Here is a 15388-nt window from a genome sequence, read left to right as displayed (position 1 = left end):
TGTGTTCAAGACAAAAAGAGATGCTACTTGGAATCAAAATTTAATTACAATTCAATATTTTTTTTAAATTATATGAGCCGGTATATTTACAGCAGCTGAACTGGAGGCCTGATTCAATGACCTGATAACAAAGGAGAATAAGTTAACGAGTTGCTTAAAGTAATCAAATTTCTTTCTGCCAACACTTGAGAGGTGGGAGAAGTAGGAATTTTGTAAGGGAAGCAAAATAAATATCTGACTAAATTAAGTACAGTAGGTTACATCAATTAAATGATCAAATTATAGATGGAGTTTTGGCATCAAATCATCAAGAATGTTTTGTAAATAGGGCCTGTGTTGTCATAGGCTGATGTAGTATACTGGTACTAATATGCCTTAGGAAGAAAACTGCATATAAGCTAATACATTTGAACACGTTATCTGATCATCTCACACTGCTCCCTCCTCTTATATTCTATCACATAACTGGAAACTTTCTACTCAGTCATAACCCAGGCTCCCAAGCCTGTTGTAACTGGACTCTTGGGTATTTGAATACTATTCATGGAATACGTAGATTGTCTATTTTTCTGCTCTGTACATATCATATTATATTAGTTTGCATTAAAATTCATTTTTTTTGTTTTTTTTTTAAATTTCATGTTTCCACTGAAACTAACTTCAGATGATTTCAAAGGAAAAGAGGAATCATAAGGACATAAGCCAAGAATTGTACTGCCGAGTATTTTTAGTTCGTGACAGAATGCAACAAGCATTTCATACACTTACCATTATGTTTTAATTGCAAGACGTTGATTATTGTAATGTTAACCAAAATGCAGCCTAATTATCCTTATAAAGGTTTTCAGTTTTCATGAACCACCTAAAATTTCATACAGCAAGAGGAAAACAACAATTTTTAGTTAACTATCAGACCATGTATGCTCTTGGACAAAAGTTAAGGAACCTGCCAAAAATGATAATGCTCCAAGGCTAGAGTATGGATGAGATAATTGTCTTGGCAGGTACACCCAGAGATTTCATTCAATTGAAGAAGGGTGCTGAAAGCCTAAAGTCAATTAACATATCTACATAACCTGGTATTGCTAGGTGGTCAGATACTATAACATAAAAAGGTACTATAATCAAGAACAATGTCAAGAAATTAGTCAATTTTATAATTTGTTTAAAAAATGATAAAATAGTACAATGTTTGATTTCATTAACGGACAGAAAATATAATCCAAAGTGGGCTTAGACATAGTTCAGGTATTATAATATAGTGATGTATCAAAATACTAATCAGGCATAGATTTATGAACTAATGAGCCAAAAATGAAGAATTCTAGCCTCACCATACTTACTTTTTTCATCATCAATAATATTGTACAGGATTGCTGAATTGACTCATCATTTGTAGAAAACACCTGAAAAGCATAGCTGCTCTTTTTGCTACCTAATTGCAAGATGAAGCTTTTATTTGTAAGCTCCAATTTTCACGTGCATTGTATGGAAAAAGTTCCGAGGTGATTACTCTTTTCCTGTGGAATCATCTGAAGTTAGTTTCAATGAAAACATCAGAAAATTAAATATATTATTTCATAAAAAGAAAATGAGATGAAGTTTAATGCACACGAATGTGTTATGCACAGCACAGAAAAATAGACAACCTACATATTCCACAAATAGTATTCATATAGCCAAGAATCGGGTTGAAGAGACTTGGGAGTCTGAGGTTCAATGCCAAATATGAAGAGCTAATAGAAAGTGCAACTACATGGCCAAAATTTATAATACATGACTGGGAATTTTTAACTGGGAAAAAATGTGTCAGAATTTCAGCACATTTTTAGGATAAACATTGAACTAAAATATATCTTTCAATTAAACTGTGGAAATAGAACTTGGTGACACAGGCAAGGATCCAAACTGGTTATTAGTTCTTCACACAGTGATCAACATTTGGAATAAGTGCAAAGAGAGCCATTTAAGAAATAAATTCTATATTACAGGGTGGATGAGGAGAACACATTAAGATCTCACTTCCTGAACAAATGGAGAGAGGCTGAAATGGTCTTCCATATCGGTGATCTGAGAAATTCTGGGAAAGTTAAACTTATTATTAATTGAGTCAAGACATGCTCTTTCTCCTTCAACCATTTTGTAGAATTTTACAAAAATTGTGGTGCTAAAATTCTGAACTCGCTACATTGTTATACAGGAACATTCAAGGGAGTAAAATTGGTTACTGACGTCAAATGTATTTAATTGTTTCGGCTAATAAGTACTGGACATTTTAATAGGGGGTCAGTTAGCAAGACAGCTGGTTTATATAGGGAAATACCAAAATCTGGGTTCAATTCTGCACCAGTTGAGGTCATCATGAAGGAGTCTCTTTCTCAACCTCACCCGTGGTGTGGTAATCTTCAGGTTATGCTACCACTTGTCATCTCTCTCTCTCTCATGAGAGAACAGTCCTGGGATTTGGTAGATCTATGGAAACTTTAACTTAATTCTAAATTAATAAAATAGCTTACTCTTAAAGAAGTTATAACCTTATAACTGAATAGCAACACTGACAAAGATTGTTTATAAAAATCCCGGAACCCCCCCTTAACAGTATTGCAATGGTGCCTACACTAAGTAGATTGCAGCAATACAAGAAGGCAGCTCACCACCACCTTTACAAGGACAATTAGGATGGACAATAAATGCTGATCCAGCATTAGAGCCTACATTCAATGAATGAATTATAAAAGAAACAGCAGGACCAGATTTTATAACTGCTGTTGCAGATGGAATATTATGTCAAGTTAACTCAGTTCCTAACACTCTAGGTTTGAAGGTTCTGGTTTAAAAGCAAGTTCAGTATGTATAAAGTAATTCTACATTATCAGGGTATTATCCAATAGATTTTAAAGAAAGAAATTCCTGCCAGGTATTGGTGTTAACTTTCATTAGCTTAATTGTTTCTGTGAAGACACAGACTATGTTAAAAGTACTGCACTATATAAGATACAAGTTATTCTTATTTTTGTTGATCCACATTGTCACACAGAAAATATTACTAACTGAAGAACCAGAATTTTCTTAAATGTAGATCAACATTGCACCAAACCAGTCATTAGAACTTGATCATTCACCACAAATGCTCGAGATCTTGATGTTCACAAAAATTAATGCAATTGCATAAACTACAAATGATCTTTAAAAGTTATTTGCTGTATGCTACTCTTGAAATGTAATGCCACATAATATATATGAAAAGCTTGGTGTACACAAGTATGCTTAAGTATTGTAACAAATATTTCTGCCATAAATTCTTGTCAACCCATGGCCCAATATTTCTTCCTCCCAATGTCTAGAAGCAACACATTGCATTCTCAGTGTATCTGAAAATTATATGATAATCAGTCTCAAACAGGGAGGCACTACAGCACCACTAGAAGGGGAGTGTCGTTAAGTTAGACAAGTTAATACAGGCAACTTATAAATACAGGTAACGGTATTGATGAAAAATCTTACTAGAAGTGCATGTTGATTTAATCCTTTTAAATTATTGTTTTATGAGTATCAAATGCCTATTACATTGCCTTCCATTGGTTATTAGTTATCAGCATTATTGCCGAGAGTCAGAAACATTTGCATTTTGGACACCAGCTTAGTTGATAGAAGCTTGTGGTTTAGAGCTCTCATCTGAAAACTGGGTATATAATCTAGACTGACACCAATGAAGCATTAAAAAACTACTGCACTGTCAAAAGGCTTAAGCTTCAAACGAAGGGTGTTAAAATGGTGCAACTAGAATTCAGTACAATGGGCATTCCAGAGACTGAATTTGTGGAGCCAATAGGTGCACAAAGAAGAAATAGCTTATTACAATGTGTAACACAATTAAGACAAATTTGATATCAGATTTGCTCAGTTACATTACACTTTTGTCACAAAAGTCAATCCACTGCTTGACGACGTCAAACTGAAGGATAATCCTTATTAATAGTCAACATTCACCAGCATATACAATGCTCAAGAAAACCACACGTAGGAAAACAATGTTGCTGTTGGTTGAGTTCCAAAGTACAAGATTTTATTTAAACAGATTGATTTTAACTCCACTTACTAACAGAGTCTTTTATGCTTAGGAAGATTAGTAGATTAGCTGACATGCACCAAGTGCAAAAGGCATTACACAAAATGAAATGCTTCGAACAAGAACCAAGTTTAGAAAAATTACTTACAAATAAAACTATGATAAATAACTCATGATGAAGAACAAGAGTTGAAAGCTTTTACTTCCTTGTTCAATGGGTGCAAGCAGCATTGCACTTTCCACAAATAAATAAAACTAAGCAAATCAGAAAATAATATGTAATATTTTATGCCATCATGTGTCTGAACAGATTCTATAAAATGTAGAAATACACACCTTAGTTATTGTTTAAGGTGTGTCAGAATGAGAATCTGACTGACCAGGCAAGAATTTATTCAATAGTAAAAAGCAAATACTTCTGCGCATATTTACATAGAATTCTTAGAATCTGAGACTTCCTTCACGTCACTGATATCCTAACTCACCACAGCCCTACCAGCAGCTGCTCAATTTAAAATATGAATCATCATTCTTGGGTAATTTATGCACAATGGAATTATGTGCACTCATACCAGCAAAATATATACTCCAATACCATTTTAAATTTTACATGAATTACAAGATTTCAAAAGTACTTTCCTGTCTATAAAGCATTTTGAAATGCCTTGAAGTTATTTAAGATGCCATATAAATATCATAAATAATCTAACTTCATACATTGAGCAATGTCAATGTCTTCATTTTATCCACAATCATTATTTCCTTGGATTACCTTAACTTTCCCAAAACACTTTTTTCCAGTACAAATACAAACAGGCCTACTGGTTTACAACGGCCAAATAAGTCTTATTACAAGAGATTCTAGAGTTACCAGTTATTTCGGACATCAAATTCCCTAATCTAATCAACATTTTGGTGAAAACCACACATCACCTAAATGAGCTGGAAAAAGATGTACCTTGCAACACTCAATACAACAAAAAGGAGGGGAGGGACTGTATCCAGGATTGTTAAACTGCTCACAGAAATAGATGAAAGCTAATCAACACACAGGGTTTTTTTTTAAAAAAGCATTTCTTCTACAGTACATGACTACGATGCAAAAAAAAAAGAACTTACAGGTATGGATGAATGTTTTAAAAATATTTTTAAAATGCAGGTTTGACTTTTTTAAAGCAAAAAATGATTCTAATAAGGCAACTACAGGAGGATATATTTTACATTCACGGTAGATTTGGGAAATGAGTCGACAGATCTGCTTTTGAAATAAGTACTATAAAAACGCACCTCAGTCACATTGACAGCTTACAGTCACAGACCGGGGGAGGGGTGGTTAACAAAAAGCAGCAAGGTGCAACATATTCCAACCCCACTTATTCCCCCCGGGAAACCTTTAACGAGAGAAAACTATCATTTCTCTGTCGAAAGGGAGACGCCAGCGACAACAAATAATGGAAACAGATTTAAAACACGGACAGGCCTGGCTGCTGGTTGAAGCCTGCGCCCCTCCTCCCGGCCTTCGTGTGGACGAGGACGACATGGAGGAGGTTGTGTAGTGAAAAGGGCGTGGAGGGGGAAAGAGAATCTGTTTACCTTCCCGCAACTCCTGAAGACTCTTTCATTGCTTGCTCTCTGTCTCTGTCTGGACGATAATAATCGCTCCCCTTACCTTCATGGCAGCTCCACAGCCGCACCCGCGCGCCGGCGCCTAGAAGCTTCTGGGCGTTTCCCCCGCTAACGGCCGATCGCTCTGTCGCTCGCTCTGCTGCAGTCCGCCCTTCAACAACATGGCGGTAGCGCCAGTACGAGCACCACACACTGATGGAGGTGTGGTTTCAAAGATTGAAAGAGAGACACACACACAGACGTGCAGACGAAGAGCAGCACGGAGAGGAGAGCGACCTCGGGTAAACAAATCCTTTCATTCCTTTAAACCTCACTTCTACGCCCCCGCATTTCCGAAATAAACAAACCTTCTTATTTAAGTATCGCCTTTCACCCAAGCATCTCAAAGTGCTTCACAGCCCACAAAATACCTTTGAAGTCCACAGACATGGACTGCGGAAATTATAGAGAACGTCGACGGGTTAATTTGGCGTACAGTAAGATCCCACAGGCGGCCGTGAGGTAACGATCTAGCCCTTTGCCTACCTCATCTGAAACTTTTCATTCATGATTTGGTTAGATCTCGACTTGAATGTTCCAAGTTTCCCAACACACTCCTGGCTAGTCTTCCACATTCTCTAAACTTGACGTCATTTAGATGTCTGCTTCCCATGTCTTAACTTGTACCGAAGTCCTTTTCCTCTATCGCACTCGGGTGCTTTTGGCTTAGATTGGCTCCCAATCAAGCTGAAATCCTGACTTTATTACTCATAGAAACGCCCCGTTACAAGGGCAAAATGAGGTCATGGTGTCCATCATGTCTGCACAGGCTACCCCATGAGCGTTATGACTTGGTGTCATTCTTCTGCCTTTTCCTTTTGCCCTTGCATATTCTTTATAGTCAAAAATGAATTAATGTCCTTTTGAATGTTAAAATTCAACCTGCCTTCACCACAAACGAGTGGTGGCAATGGGTGAACTTATGTGAAAAAGTTTTTTTTTCATTTTGCATTTGTGAATCACTACATCTGTGCCTCTCATTTTTGATCCTTTTGCAAATGAGAATCTATTCAGATCTCTCGTGACCTCACTTTTTCTACCACTGTAATCTCCTCCTGGATCTCTGCAGTCCTCTAATTCTGGCCCCCTTATAAGCCTGCTCTACCGGTCAATACATCAATCAGGGATTTGATGTGGTCTTAACTACATTTTCCTGTGTCCCCCCAAAAAATTATTAACTCCCTTGTCAATTATACGACATCCTTAAAACTTTGAGAAAAGTTTTAGTTATCATCTTATGTTGTTCTATGTCAATCTTTGTTTTATAAAGCTTCTGTGAGTATCCAGATATCACAGAACTGTTACACTGCGGAAGGAGGTTATTTGACCCATTCTGTCTATGCTGGCTCTCCATGTAAGTCTCCTATACCTTCTCCTCAATCTTGTGAATTGTTTCTTTTTAAATAACTTTATAATTAGCTTTTGAATACCTCAACTGAATCTGTCTTCCCATACGTTTAGGCAGTATATCCTAGCCTCTAATCACATGCTGCATCAATAATTGTTTTCCTAGTACTTGATGAAGGACTTTTGCCCGAAACATCAATTTTCCTGCTCCTTGGATACTGCCTGACCTCCTGTGTTTTTCCAGCACCACACACTTAACTCTTGATGAATCCCTGCCAATCCAATTGCAGATTAATTCTGTTCCTCAGAATTGCTTCCAATAGTCTTCCCACCACTGAGATTAGACTGACTGGCCTGTAGTGTCCTGGATTACCCCTTGCTCCCTTCTTGAATAGTGATACTGCATTGGCTGTCTTCCAGTCTTTTGACATGTCTCCTGTGACCAGAGAGGAATTCAAAATTATTGCCAATGCCCTTTCTATCTCCTCTCTCCTTCAATCTATAGCCTAGGATACATTTAATCTAGCCTTGAATGTTTATCTACTTTTAAACCTGTCAGGCCACTCAGCCACACCTCCCTTTACATGCTAATTTCTGTAAGTCTATCACAGCCCTTCTCCCTGATTTCTCTACCCGTGTCATCCATTTCACTAGTATACGCAGACATGAAGTATTCATTTCAAACTCGACCTACATGCTCTGGCTTCACAAGCACATTAGCATTGTGGTCTTTAGTAAGTCCTATACTTGCCCCAGTTATTCTTTTATCCTTGATTTACTTGTAAATTAACATTGTATTTTCCATTATTTTACATGCTGCTTTTCTTTTTGTTCTCCTAATTTCTTTTTAAGTTTCCTCTTGCATATTCTGTGCTCCTCTAGGGCTTCTACTATTTTGAGCTCCTGGTATCTGCTACAAGACTTCCTTTTTCTTTTTATCTAGTCCTGTATATTTCTTAACATCCAGGGTGTGCTGGATTTGATGATCCTATCCCTTGTCTTTTTTGGAACATGTTGGCCCTGTATCCTCTCTACTTTTTTCTTGAATGCATTCCAGTGATCTGACACACATTTATGTAAAAAAAATCTGCACCCAGTCCACTGTGGCCAATTATTTTATAAATGTCGGCCTCCCCTCAGTTTAAAACTGATTTCAAGCCTATTTGAATCTAACTGAGTTATGATTGCTGTCTGCAAACCTCTCCCATTGATACTTCAGACATTTGCCACGCTACATCAAACATAATTAAGGCCAGGACTTGCCTTTCTCTTGTATGGCCTTCTATGTACTTGCTTAAAAGGCTCTTCTGGATGTAATTTAAGAATTCTGCTCCCTTTAAACCTTTCACACTAACAATCACAGTTAACATTGAGGAAATTTGAAATGCTTACTCTTACAGAGGGAGTTATAGGATGTTGACCCAGTGACACTGAAAAAATGGTGAAAGTCAGGAATGATGTATGGCTTGGTGGGAACTTGGTGGTGGTATTCCCATGCTTCTCCTGTCCTTCTCCATCAAAGTGAGAGAGATCTTAGAATCATAGAATCCCCAAGGTGTGGAAGCAACCACTTGGCCCAACAAGTTCACACCAACCCTCCCAAGAGAACCCCACCCAGATCCACACCCCTACCCTGTCCCCATAACCCTGCATTTCCCATGGCCAATCCAGCTAACCTACACATCTTTGGATTATGGGAGGAAACCAAAGCATGCATACATTGGGAGTGTGCAAACTCCACATAGTCACCTGAGGGTGGAATCAAACCCGACTTCCTGGTGCTGTAAGGCAGCAGTGCTAATCACTGAGCCACCTACAGTTGGAAAGTGTATCAGAGGAGTCTTAAGTTACTGCAGTGTATATTGTAGATGGTATATACTGCTGCAACTGTCTGTGGTGAAGAGAGTGAATGTTCCCTTAACAGGCTTTGGCTGTTAATACACAATTGGCCTCATGGAGTTTTCCTGGTGATGGAAAAATAAAGAGAATAAAGTCTATTCACAACCATGTCTTTTTTTTCTGTTTCACAATATATATAAAAGTATATGTAACCACATGTGATTTGGAAGAAAAGAATAACGCAGACCTGGCCTCTCTTTTCGCGCAGTGGTAATGAACCTACCCCTGGATCAAGAGGCCCGAGTTCAATCCCCCCCCTGCTGCGGAGGTGTGTAATAACATCTCTGAGCAGGTTGATTAGAAAATTTGTAAAAAGAGAATGAATGTTGAAGGTGGTGGATGGGGTGTCTGGTTAAGTGGCCTGTTTTGTCCAAATAGTGTCAAACTTCAAGTGTTGTTGGAGCTGCGCTCATCCAAACGAGAGAGTAATCCATTGCATCCTAACTTGTACCTTTTGTATAATGAAAATCGATAGGCAGATGCAGCAAGCGATTACCAAGGCAAATCGTATATTCAAGTATATGGGTTCAGAAGTAGGGATGGCTTACTGCTGTTATACAGGGTATTGGGGAGACCACATCTGGAATATCGCATGCAGTTTTCAACTCCCTATCTAAAAAAAGTTATACTTGATTGAGAGGGAATACAGCAGACCATCACTAGATTGATCCTGGCAATGGCAGGACAATCTCATGAAGTTCGATTGGGCCCTTGCTACTACAGTTTACAGGATAAGAGCAAATCTGATTTAAGTGTATAAAATTTTGAAAGGACTGAACAGATTAGATGTAAGGAGGATGTTTTCTCTGTGGACAACCACCTGATGAAGGAGCAGCGCTCCGAAAGCTAGTGCTTCCAAATAAACCTGTTGGACTAAAACAGTGTTGTATGATTCCTAACTTTGTACACCCCAGTCCAACACCGGCACCTCCAAATCATTCTCTGATTGGGGAGTCTAGAACTCTAGGGCCATGGTTTTAAAATACAGTGTAGACTATTTAGTATTGATATTACAGCACAGAAGCAGATGACTCAGCCTATTGCTCTTATCCTTCTTCTTTGACAGACCATTCAATTAGCCACACTTTCCTACTTTTTCACATAATATTACTTCTTTTCAAGTGTTTATCAGTTTCTGTCCCATTTGCCAGCAGTTGGCCCACATCCCTCTGAACCCTTCCTATTCATATAGCCATGCAGATGCCTTTTAAATGTTGCAATTGTACCAGCCTCCACCACGTCCTCTGGCAGCTCATTTCATACACACCTTGGATCTGTTTTACATTTTATCCCTCTCATCCTAAGCCTATGCCCTCTAGTTCTGGACTCCACAACCCCAGGGAAAAGACCTTGTCTATTTATCCTATCCATGCCCCTCATGATTTTATAAACCTCTATAAGGTCACCCCTCAGCCTCCGATACTCCAGGGAAAACAGCCCCAGCTTATTCAGCCTCTCGCTATAGATCAAATCCTCCAACCCTGGCAACATCCTTGTCAATCTTCTCTGACCCCTTTCAAGTTTCACAACATCCTTCCTATAGGAGGGAGACCAGAGTTGCACACAATATTCCAAAAGTAGCCTAGCCAATGTCCTGCACAGCTGCAACATGACCTCCCAACCCCTATACTCAGTGCTCTGACCAATAAAGGAAAGCATGGCAAACATCTTCTTCACTATCTTATCTATCGGCAACTCCAGTTTCAAGGAACTATGAACCTGCACTCCAAGGTCTCTTTGTTCAGCAACGTTCCCCAGGACCCTACCATTATTTGTATAAGTCCTGCTCTGATTTGCCTTTCCAAAATGTAGCACCTCATTTATCTAAATTAAACTCCACCTGTCACTCCTCGGCCCATTGGCCCATCTGATCAAGATCCTGTTGTACTCTGAGTTAACCATCTTCGCAGTCCACTACGTCTCCAATTTTGGTGTCATCTGCAAACTTACTAACTATACCTCTTATGCTCACATCCAAATCATTTATATAAATGACGAAAAGCAGTGGACTCAGCATTAATCCTTGTGGCACACCACTGGTCACAGGCCTCCAGTCTGAAAAACAACCCTCCACCATCACCCTCTGTCTTCTATCTTCAAGTCAGTTCTGTATCCAAAAGGCTAGTTCACCCTGTACTCCATGAGATCTAATCTTGCTAACCAGTATACCTTGAGGAACCTTGTCGAATGCCTTACTGATGTCCACATAGATCCATCCATCCTTCTGCCCTCATTAATCCTCTTTGTTACTTCTTCACGCACAAAGCCATGTTGACCATCACAAATCAGTCCTTGCATTTCCAAATACATGTAAATCCTGTCCCTCAGGATTCCCTCCAACAACTTGTCCACACTGATATCAGGCTCACCAGTCGATAGTTACCTGGCTTTTCCTTACCACCTTTCTTAAATAGTGGCACCATGTTAGCCAGTCTTCCAGCACCTCACCTGTGAATATCGATAATACAAATATCTCAGCAAGGGGCCCAGCAATCACTTCCCTAGCTTCCCGCAGAGTTCTAGGGTACACCTGATCAGGTCCTTTTATCCACTTTTATCGGTTTTAAAACATCCAGTGCCTTCTCCTCTGTAACATGGACATTTTGCAAGATGTCACCATCTATTTCCCCATATTCTACCTCTTCCATGTCCTTCTCCACAGTAAACACTGATGCAAAATACTCATTTAGTATCTCCCCCATTTCCTGAGGTTCCACCCATAGGCTGCCTTGCTGATCTTTGAGGGGCCTTATTCTCTCCCTAGTTACCCTTTTGTCCTTAATGTATTTATAGAATCCCTTTGGATTCTCCTAAACCCTATTTGCCAAAGCTATCTCATGTCCCCTTTTTGCCCTCTGAAGTATACTCCTACTGCCTTTATACTCTTCGAAGGATTCACTCAATCTCTGCTGTCTGTACCTGACATATATTTCCTTTTTCTAAATCAAAACCTCACTTTCTCTAGTCATCCAGCATTCCCTACATCTACCAGCCTTGCCTTTCACCCTAACAGGAGTATAATGAGTCTCTGGACTCGTTGTCTCATTTTTGAAGGCTTCCTATTTTCTAGCCGTCCCTTTACCTGCAAACATCTGCCCTCAATCAACTTAATAAAGTTCTTGCCTAATAGTGTCAAAATTGGCCTCCTTCCAATTTAGAACTTCAACTTTTATATCCAGTCTATGCTTTTCCAATACTATTTTAAAACTAATAGAATTATGGTTGCTGGCCCCAAAGTGCTCCCCTCCTGACACCTCAGTCACCTGTCCTGCCTTATTTCCCAAAGTAGCTTCTCTAGTAGGTACATCCACATTCTAAATCAGAAAATTTTCTTGAACACGCTGAACAAATTCCTCACCCTTAACACTATGGCAGTCCCAGCCTATGTTGGTATCGACAAGGGAGCCATTCTTCATGCTTTTCATAATTGGCATCAGTGAAAGCAGACCAAACAAAACATAGCTCCAAGTATTTGTCACTGCTCTCCTTTCCCTCCCTACCTAATCAAATGTGGAAATTAAAAAAAAAATTAGAATACGGACGATGTTGTACATTTATGCAGCCACTGACAAATATTGTCATCTGTCACTGCTTAATGGAATTTCAAGTGAGTTGTTACGATCAATTCTGGGGATTGTGTCTGAATTTCTAATGTGTCCTACTGATTACAAGGCTGCCATTGATGATTTAGATTTTAAAAACTGACTCGATTAAGGTCAGAGATAATCAAGACAGCTAAAGATTTTCAAAATCACTCTTCAAATTCAGTAATTATCATGAAGCAATTTAAAATGGTTTCCAATTATTCGACTAAAAATTATTTGTGCTCATATCATAGAGATGTACAGCACAGAAACTGACCCTTCGGTCCAACTCGTCCATGCCGAACAGATATCTGAACCTAATCTAATCCCATTTGCCAGCATTTGACCCATATCCCACTAAACCCTTCTGTCTTGTACTAATATTTTTCCACTTGCGCAATGTCAGTTTTGTATTGAATTTGAATTGATCATTTAAAAATAATAATGCAGTTTATATCATCCATTTCAGTAATATATTTGCCCAGTAGTCTTTTTCAACATAACCTAGTATGTCCTGACCTTGAAAGCTAACTTCATGGATTTCATGCATTTGATACATAATTGAATGTAGCCAGCCAAGAATGCTTTGCATTGGTGTTTAATGCATTCTGTATGTGGGTATTTAATGGATTCTGAATTTAATCACACAGTAATAAAGTGAATTTACAAAGGAGAAAGGTACAGTACCATATGAAAATCCACCAGAAGTAAATAAAAATAAGTTGTAAAGCAAATAGGATGACTGAAGAGAATATGTTGCAAGTACAAGTTGTTATACCACAATTTATGGGAAATCCAATCTATACCATAAGATATTCATGAATATTAATTGACATCTGAAAGGATCTGTCATCTGCTATTGCATACAAAGATTTGAATAGATTTGATTTTATTATTGTCACAAGTACTGAGATACAGTGAAAAGTATTGTTTTGTTCTCAGACTGTAATATCCTCATTAACCTCTTTCAGCTGTACAATCCTCTGGGAACAGTGTTCCTCCAAATTTAGGCTTGTACATGCCCCTGATTTTGATTTATTTTTGTCCCATGTACAAAGATACAGTGAAAAATATTGTCTTGTGTGCTATCCAGAAAAATCATACCTTACATAAGTACACAAGTATAATAGAACATAATGAAGAATGTGGTCTTATAGCTGCAGAGAAGATACAGAGAAAGATCCGTTCTAATATGTGAGAGATCTGTTTATATGCCATATATTTTTTCAAACTTTTGTACCTTCGACCTGATAGATGAGGGTGGAGGAGAGGATAACTGGGATGGGAGGGATCTTTGATTATGTTGACTGCTTTCCCGACGTAGTGGGAAGTATAGATTGAGTCAATGGAAAGAGTGCTGGTTTGTGGAAGTGTTTAAGGATGATGCGTTGGATGCAGAGACTGGTGGGATGTGGAATGAAGCGGATGTGGGGGAGGGCTGTCTGGATGACAGAGGGAGGAAAAGCATGTTGTTCGAAATAGGTGGACATCTGGGATTCTTGCGAGTGGAATGTCTTTTCATCTTCACAGATGCGGCAGAGACAGGGGAGCTCCATCCTGTTCTCCCCAATTCCTCTGCCTCTATTGTTCTTTTGACCATGATAGAATCATAGTCATAGAGATGTACAGCACAGAAACAGACCCTTTGTTCCAACCCGTCCATGCTGACCAGATATCCCAACCCAATCTAGTATTAGATTATTAATTAATTAATTCATTCATTCATTCATTCATTCATTCATTCATTCATTCATTCATTCATTCATTAAATAATTATTAGTTAACCTTACCCAACTGCCAGCAATTTGCCCATATCCCATCAAACCCTTCCTATTCATATACCCATCCAAATGCCTTTTAAATGTTGCAATTGTACCAGCCTCCACCACTTCCTCTGGCACCTTATTCCACATACGTACCATCCTCTGCATGAAAAAGTTGCCCCTTAGGTCTCTTTCATATCTTTCCCCTCTCACCCTAAACCTATGCCCTCTAGTTCTGAACTCCTCCACCCCAGGGAAAGGATTTTGTCTATTTATCCTATCCATGCCCCTCATAATTTTATAAACCTCTGTAAGGTCACTCCTCAGCCTCCAACGCTCCAGGGCAAACAGTTCCAGCCTGTTCAGCCTCTCCCTATAGTTCAAATCCTTCAACCCTGGCAACATCCTTGTAAATCTTTTCTGAACCCTTTCATGTTTCACAACATCTTTCCGATAGGAAGGACACCAGAATTGCGAGTATTTTTTCAAAAGTAACCTAACCAATGTCCTGTACAGCTGCAACATGACCTCCCAACTCCTGTACTCAATACTCTGACCAATAAAGGAAAGCATACCAAACACCTTCTCACTATCCTATCTGCCTCGACTCCACTTTCAAGGAGCTATGAACCTGCACTCCAAGGTCTCCTTGTTCAGCAACACTCCCTAGGACCTAACCATTAAATGTATAAGTCCTGCTAAGGTTTGCTTTCAAAATGTTGCACCTCATATTTATCTGAATTATCTGATTTAAACTCCATCTGCCACTTCTCAGCCCATTGGCGCATCTGATCAAGATCCTGTTATAATCTGAGGTAACCTTCTTCACTGTCCACTACACCTCCAATTTTGGTGTCTTCTGCAAACTTATTAACTATATCTCTTATGCTCACATCCAAATCATTTCTATAAATGATGAAAAGTAGTGGACGCAGCACCGATCCTTGTGGCACTCCACTGGTAACAGACCTCCAGTCCGAAAAACAACCTTCCACCACTACCCTCTGTCTTCTACTTTTGAGCCAATTCTGTATCCAAATGGCTAGTATTCCATGAGATCT

At 38.9% G+C, this 15388-nt stretch overlaps 1 protein-coding gene across 4 annotated transcripts in view; it reads right to left on the bottom strand.

Annotated features, from left to right (window-relative positions):
* epn2 (epsin 2) overlaps positions 1–6366 on the bottom strand; it is a 73125-nt gene extending 66759 nt beyond the window's left edge. The window contains exon 1 of one of the 4 annotated variants that reach the window (XM_043711232.1): positions 6221–6366. The gene's annotated coding sequence lies outside the window, so the exon portion shown is untranslated. Of the gene's footprint in view, positions 1–5662; positions 5876–6105; positions 6186–6220 lie in introns of those variants that run through there. The other 3 variants (XM_043711234.1, XM_043711230.1, XM_043711231.1) reach the window with 3 other exon arrangements.
* Positions 6367–15388: the final 9022 nt, after the last annotated feature.

This window comes from Chiloscyllium plagiosum, chromosome 21 (genome assembly GCF_004010195.1).
Source record: "Chiloscyllium plagiosum isolate BGI_BamShark_2017 chromosome 21, ASM401019v2, whole genome shotgun sequence".
NCBI lineage: Eukaryota > Metazoa > Chordata > Chondrichthyes > Orectolobiformes > Hemiscylliidae > Chiloscyllium > Chiloscyllium plagiosum.
This window is presented reverse-complemented; position numbering and strand designations above follow the sequence as displayed.